A 7,797-nucleotide genomic window follows, 5' to 3' on the forward strand; every position below is an offset into this window, starting at 1 on the left:
TCTGCCCAGTGTGGCCCTGCTCCCCCACAGAACTGACTGACCACAACAGAAGTGACCTCACCCAGCTAGTGGGACACAGACTCCTCCTTCTATTGACAGGGAGCTAGACAGCCTGCTGTGGTCCAAGCTCCATCTTCCTGGGTTGACATCCTGTTTTCCCGCTCACAAGGACAGTCTTTGGGTCTGTAGCAGATACTTTGGTCATTTCCCAGCACATTCATAGCTGTAGGATGACTTTAATGATTCGTGTTGGATATTAAAGCATACATTTTATAGGTTGAAGGGTGAGCCCCAGATGGGTGTGGGTCACAGTCTAAGCTTTGTTTTTTACCATTAGAACATCCTAAACCATGCCTGGAAGCTTCAAGTAGCTCCCAATATGCCCTTCATTGCAAATTGACCATAGTTAATACATTCTAATGTTCTGAGCACATGTCCATAGGAACTACATAGAATGACCTTGGATTTGTTCCTGACTCCTCTCTCCCTCTCACATCGCTTTCAACTGATCAGCAAATCTTGCTTATTCTACTTTCAAAATTTGTCCTGAATCTGACCACTTCTCTCCCACCTCCACCCTGGACCAGGTGCCATCACCTCTCTGGATAACTGCTACGCCTCCTCACTGTCCCCTGTCTCCGTCTCACCCCTACAAGGCATTTTGCTCATGGCAGCCACAGGGATGTTAACACCTTCCCTGGATCAATCATGTCCCTTCTCTGCTCAAAACCCCTAGCAGCTCCAGCTACACCGGAGTCAAACCCAAGCCCTCACCGTGTCCAACAAGGTTCAGAAGCACCTATTCTGGAATCTTTCTAACTCTCTGACTGCATCCCTGCCTCGTTTCCCACTGCTCACCCTCCCGGGTACACTGGCTCCTTTGTGACTCATCCCCTCCGCACACTTGTGCTCACTCAGGTCCTGCCCTCACCAGGACACTCTCCCCAGAGGCCGCCATGGCCCCAGCCTTAGTTCAGCCGCGACTTCGCAGAGTGGCCTTCCCTCCTGCCTTCCTGGGATACCCTCCCTCAGTTACTATCCCCTCACCCCACGTGCTGGCTGTTGGCTACCTGCTTCTCCCTACCTGTTCTCCACCCTTCTGCACCTGCTCTGTGCTCCAGGAGGCCAACCTTCGGTGACTGCCTCACCCAGGCCCCCTGCCCTCGGCCTCCATGGGAGCAGAAGATTGAGGGCAGGATTAGGGAGGGTGGGAGATGAATTTCTCCTGCCTCCTCCATGCTGGGCGGCGGTGCTGGAAGCGGCTACAAATCTCAACACCCACAGCCCCTGTCCCCTGGCGAAAGTTCAACCAGGTTCCAATACACTGCCCTCCTCTTGCCCTGTCAAGCATTGGGCAGCTGGAGCTAGTCCCTGTGGGTGGTATCCCCCTCCCTTGGCTCCCATCACCCAACCCCACTATTAATGGTCATTGAACGGTCTCTTCATTAAACTCTCTCCCATTCATCTTTTTAACAAGACCTTTGTGCCCTTCCCTGAAGAGAGGAAAATAAAAACGTTGTCAAGTACACTATGACATAGAATCAATTTATAAGACACATGCCCATTTTAGAGATGTCAAATGTGTGAAAGGCACTCACCTTAGGAGCAGTGAAATATATTACGTATTTGTTTGTATCTTGTCTGTCCCTCAGCTAAAATGCGAAGTCCCTACGGCAGGGACCTTGTCTGTTTTGTTACCTGTTGAATTCCCAGAAACCACAGCACTGCTTGGCTCCTGGCAGGGGCTCGTTAACACTTTCTGAATAAAAGAGACACCCAGCCTGTGGTAGCTGGCCTCCAGTGACCCCCCTCCTGGCCCGGCACTGTCCCCTTCCACGTAACACCATATTTGGTGTGTATGACGGCAGAAGTGACTGCATGGCACTTCCAATACGAGGCTATAAAAGGCTGGAATTTCCATATCTCTCTCTGCCAACAGCCATGTAAGTGACCTTGGAAGGAGCTTCTTCAGCTCTTGCAAGACTTCAAAGACTGCAGCCCTGTGGATAGCTTCCCTGAAACCTCAGGAGAGATCTTGAGCCAGAAACATGAGCTAAGCTGCTCCTAGAAGTCTAACCCTCAAAAACTGTAAGATAATAAATGTGTGTTGTTTTAAGCCACTAAATTGAAGAGGGGATATTTGTTACACAGCAATAGGTACCTGATACACGGCCCTAAATTAGTGAATACTCCTATGTCTCAGAATGTAGCCGTTGCATTAAACACGCTGAGTCTGTGGCCGAGCACTTTCTGCCACGATCTAGAAATGTCAGTTTCTCTTCCCTGCCAAGCCTTTCAGCATGGACTCTGTCTTCTCTCCCAGCCTCTGCACCAGGCTTGCCTGAGGTGGGGGCTTTTCAGAGCTTGATCCCAAGGTCACCTTCCCTCGTTTCAACACTATTGCTGGTTAACTTTCCTGCAGACTCAGATACATGGGAGCCAAAGACTCAGAGAAATGAAACAGACATTTACACGACAGTGTGTAGGGCTTTTGATATGTCATATGATCGATCATGGGAATTTTTTTTTTTAATCCTCACCTGAGGATATTTTTTCCATTGCTTTTCAGAGAGAGTAAGAGGGAGAGAGACAGAGAGATAGAAACATCGATTGGCTGCCTCCTGCCCTGCCCCGACCAGGGCCTGGGATTGAATCTGCAATTGAGGTAGTGCCCTTAGCCCGAGTCGAACCTGGGACCCTTAAGTCCACGGGCCGACGCTCTAACCACTGAGCCAAATCAGCTAAGGCAATCATCATGTGGATTTTTTATATAGAATTTTTTTTTTAAGTTTGATGTGAACAGACTTAAACTCCTTCATAAGAATTTTCCAGATGCCTAAGGGGACATTGTGTAATTCTCACCTTCACCAAAGGTGATCAGGGGCCCATATGAGAAGTGAAAGGCCCCTTTCTTGCATGTTTGTTTCGGTGAATGAAGCTGTTATGTATGGGGAGTGCCCACCAATCCTTGCTGCCTGTCTGTCCCATCCCAACAAATGTAAACCACCCAGCAATGACTTTCAGTAAGGGCATGATGGTCATCATCATCATATTTCAGTTGTGTGGTTTTTTTTTAAAGAAAGAGCATGGCTGGGTACAATTGAGCTTTTAATAGGAGAAGAAAACATGGGAATGTTCGTGATCGAAGAAGTGCAGGCAGAATGGGGAGATGAGGCAAGGAGGGCAGGACCACGGGAAGGTCAGAGCAGAGCCGAGGGTGGGGCCTGGGTGGAGATGAGGTCCTGGTGTGTGGGCCAATGACAGGAAACCTAAAACCTAAATTTAAGATTGCCCTTGCTGGGAGACACGAGAAGTATTTTTTTAAGGAGATAAGGAGTGAGAGATCATTAAACTGAGTTACCAGGGCTTCCAAGAGAACGTGGGAGTACTTTCATGAGGGAGGCCCCAATAATCAAAAATCCTAAATTAATTCATTGCTCAGCTGTTCACAGGGAGGACAAGAAAGCGGTTGCCTTCAGACACTGTAATATATTTTCTTTTTTCTAAATGTATCTTTATTGATTTCAGAGAGAGGAAAGGAGAGGGAGAGAGAGAGATAGAAACATCAATGATGAGAGAGTCATTGATCGAGCCCGCAACCCGGGCATGTGCCCTGACCAGGAATCGAACCCCGATCGCCTGGATCCTAGTAGGTCAACGCTCAACTGCTGAGCCACGCCCGCCGGGCTGTAATATATTTTCTTACTGAGGAAAAATATACAGAGAGAAAGAGAAAGGGAGGGGAAAAGAAGCCATGGAGGCACATGGAGCTTATTTGTTCTTTGATGTCATGGTGTGAGTTTCTCTGACACAGGTAAACTTTAAAGCCAGCTCAGACCTGTCCCTTGAGCCCTTGCTGGCCCCCTCCACATGTCCCAGCCCCTGCAGGGCTTCCAGGGAGCAGCTTCCAGGCCACAGTAGCCGTCCTGGGACCTGTGAGTCCTTCATCCTTGCTCTTGGCCAACTGTCCCTCTAACACGTGAGAGCTGAGCTCCTGACTCTGTTGGCCACCTCTCTGGGTAGCTTTTCTTCTGGTGGTTAAAAAAATGTCAATCTTCTCCAGATTTTCGGCATCACATTCTGCGATTTGGAGTATCCATTGCCCTGCGGGGTGGAATCAAGATGTAATTAAAATCTAAAAACACAGGTAGGACTCATTTTCAAAGTCCACATACAAATCGGCATGTAGAGTACGCACATGAAACAGCTGGGAGAGAAGGAAGGCCTTGAGGGTCCAATCTCCCTTACACTGAAGGTGACGATGGGCCCCTCCAGCGTTTGTTCAGTGGCCTCTGATGCTGTTTCCTGATCCAGGGGCTGTGTACAACTTTGCACACCTCGCCCAGCGATGATTCATCAACATCACATCTGTGATCTGGCCACTTTTCTTATGTAGGTTACACATCAATATATTTTACTCCCAGTAGCATTTTGATGGACGAAACCAAAGACATGTCTTTAAGGTGAGCCACCAACCCCCAAGGGTGCTTGAGTCAGTCCCTCAGAGATGACTCTCGGCAATTTCCCAAGGGGATTTGCTCCGATCCTGCCACTCCAAACTCCCAGTCTTGGCTCACCTCCTGCCTTTCTGCTTTGTCATGTCCCATTGAGGGCAGCTAGATCATTGAGGTCCTCTAAGGACCTGGCTGGGCTGGACCCTCCTATCCAGAGTTACCAGGGGTCCCCCCATCCTCGCTCAGGGAAACCCCTTTTCCATCATGGAGAATCCAGGCAGACCCTTCCTGTCCACCCCCCCCCCGCCTCACCCCCTCGACATCATTCAAGTTCATCGAAGACTCCACCAGATCTCAAGTGTCTTTGATTATGGTGGGACTTTGGGCAAATGCACCCACTCTCTCAAAATCTCATTTCTGGTCTGTGTAACCCGGAGGGAGGGCTGAGAGCTAGAGTCCAAACCCTGTGTAAAAAAAGGTTGAGCCCAGCCGGGCCTGGCTCAGTGGTTGAGCATCGACCTAGGATCCAGGTGATCAGGGTTCGATTCCCGGTCAGGGTATATGCCCAGGTTGCGGGCTCAATCCCCAGTTGGGGGCGTGCAGGAGGCAGCCGATCAATGACTCTCATCATTGGTGTTTCTCTCTCTCTCTCCTTTCCTCTCTCTGAAATCAATAAAGATATATTTAAAAAAAAAAAAAAAAAAAGGTTGAGAAAAGGAAAATAAACACTTAGTGCCCAGGAAAAGGATGAGGGAGGGCGCTCAGATCTGGACTGTTCCTGCTTCTAGCTCGCCCTGCCTGGGGCTGCTTTCCACCTGCAGTCGGAGCCGCCGCCCTTCTCAACCCAGCTCCCCTACAGCACTCGAGGCTTAAAAACCTTCCAGCTCCTGAAATGAAAAGTGCATTTCCTGAGATGCCTTCTCACATTACCCTCTCCCCTAAAGCCCTCATCTTCTGGACGCTGACCACGTGCATATTTGGGTTTGGGCCCTTGTTTTTATTCATTCCCTCTCCTTGGTTTATCTTGGGGGGTTTTTGTTCCTTTTTAAACCCTGTTTTTAAGAACTAAGCACATTTACCACTGCTCTTTCCTCTAGGATAGTGCAAGCAATTCAAACTGAGTTTTCCTCTGAGCCCGGCTTAGCCGCGTCTCCAGGTTTGGGTGTGAACCGTTCTCCTTTTCACTGTTTTCTAGAAATGTTGTTTTTCTTTTGACTTCTGCTTTGGTCCCGGAGTTATTTGGGAGAGAATTCCTCCCAATAAAATGCACCCATTTTAAGTGTCCAGTTAGATGTTTTGACAAATGTGTCCCCAGGATAAACAGAGACATAATCATACATGGAACATTTCCAGCATGGACATATTTTTTATTATTTGCTTTACTGCCACTTGATTATAATCAGAGCACAGCCTTTAAAAGCCTGTATTGTTTACCCAAAGAAACAACAACAAAGTAGTGATTTGTAGAAAAATATTTAAACACCAAATATTCTCCCTGGCATCCATTCCCCAGCTGGCCTTCACTCTGCTCCCAACAGGATCTAGGCATCCATGCTGCAGTGTCCTTAGGCTTTCTGAACACGACCCAGCCCCCCATCATTAGACCTCCAGCTCCTTGAAAGTCTGGGCCACCACCGTTTTCAGGGCTGCTGCATCCCTGGGGTGACAATTGGACTCTGTTGTAAAGACAATCAGTCAATACTCACCGCCTGGAGTTGAATTAAGAACACCTTGCCTGTGCCCTGGGGAGCCCACGTGGGTGGGCAGGTGGTTCAGAGCCGCCAATTGTCTGCCTCAGGCATCATCTCTACAGCAGCTCAATTCACGTTTAGATATTTCCATTGTTCTTTAGAGAGCCTGAATAATTGAGGGAAATCATTCTAACAGGGAGCCTATTGACTTCTCTGCCATGACCCAGTGGCTTGAAATAAGTAAATTATTGAAACTATCGGAGCTTTTCATGTTTCAGGGAAGGTGTTGATAGATGGGGAGTCCATGGATTCGATTCATCAGGCAGGTGAAGAGAAGTCCCTGGCCCGGGGCATCAGTGTGATCCTCAGGGTTGTCAAAGCCTTCGAAATCCAAGAAATCCAATCCAGGGCACTTCACAGGGGACAGAGGAGCTGCTTTCCCTGAGCTGGCCAAGCGGTCCCTGCCGAGACTCAGGGGAGCGGTTCAGCAGATGGAGACTCAAAGTCTCCACTTATCCCTCAAGCTCAGCCTCTGAGGAATGCAGTGGGCACCTGCTGGGGGGGGGGGGGGTCTGAGAGCTGGGAGGAAGGGACAGGTGACAAACAGGGGGTCAGGGGTGGTACATGGGCAGATGCTGTCCCGTCTCCTCTCCCAGGGCCACCTGGGCTTTAAGAGCACTCCTATGACCCCCCATGCCCTGGCTCTGCAGCTCACACGGCTTCCCATTACCACCCAAGGAACTCTTGACTGTGGTCTCCAGGCCCCCCCCCACCTCTGCAGGCTCCTCCACCCTTTCTCTGCACTGCCCCCTCTCAGCTCCTCTTTTGGGCCAGGGGCCCCCTCTCCTCTCTTCTCAGGCCTGAGCGATGCCCTTCCCCTTCCCACCCCTGCCAGGCCCCTCCCCCCGGCCCAGGACCTCCCAAATGGTAAATGTGAGATGATCTGACCTAGTGAAAGGAAGTGGCACTCGGGAACGCTGGCTCCTGTGCTGAATCTTCTGCGCTCCTTCCAGTTACCTCAAAGGCAACATCTAGATTCGGTGCTAATAGGCTTCGGCTCCTGCCTAAGCCTCGCTGCTCGTCCGCTGGAGCGGAGCGGGAACAGGCCCGGGCTCCGCGCGGAAAGCAGCACCTCTGGGCAGGTTCATTGTTTCTATTGCTATGGTTACCTTCCTTTTGTAGCAAAACACGCTGCTTTTCCATTTACTCTGCCGACACAGTTTTCTTTCCATAGAAGTTTCTTAGTGAAAAAAAAATGGGCTTATTTAAAGAAAACTAATAAATAAAGGATCGTTCTGGTGGTGTATGTATGTGGAGAAATTGGAGACAGTGGCCTGCAAATGAATAAAATTGGGTAAACAGTTTGGGGGGTAGGTAAACGGGGTGACGGGGATCTAAAGGTACAAAGTTCCAGATATCAGATAATTAAGTCCTGGGGATGTGATGTACAGCATGGCGACCATATATAACAAGACGATATTGCATATTTGAAAGTGGCTAAGAGAGTAGATCTTAAAAGTTCTCATCACAAGAAAAAAATTTGTTAATTATGTGTGGTGATGGATGTTAACAAAACTTATTGTGGTGATTATTTCACAATATATACAAATATCAATTCATTATGCTACACACCTGAAGCTAACACAATGTTA

The 7,797-nt window shown here is 49.0% G+C and overlaps 1 long non-coding RNA gene across 1 annotated transcript; it reads right to left on the bottom strand.

The window, feature by feature from the left end:
• Positions 1–4,023: 4,023 nt before the first annotated feature.
• LOC308562587 lies at positions 4,024–7,209 on the bottom strand. The gene is made up of 3 exons (XR_013999631.1): positions 7,094–7,209; positions 6,161–6,526; positions 4,024–4,104 (listed from the first exon to the last, which is right to left on the bottom strand). It is a non-coding gene; the product is annotated as an uncharacterized lncRNA (long non-coding RNA).
• Positions 7,210–7,797: the final 588 nt, after the last annotated feature.

Source organism: Miniopterus schreibersii (genome assembly GCF_964146895.1).
Source record: "Miniopterus schreibersii genome assembly, chromosome: 10".
Taxonomy (NCBI): Eukaryota; Metazoa; Chordata; class Mammalia; order Chiroptera; family Miniopteridae; genus Miniopterus; species Miniopterus schreibersii.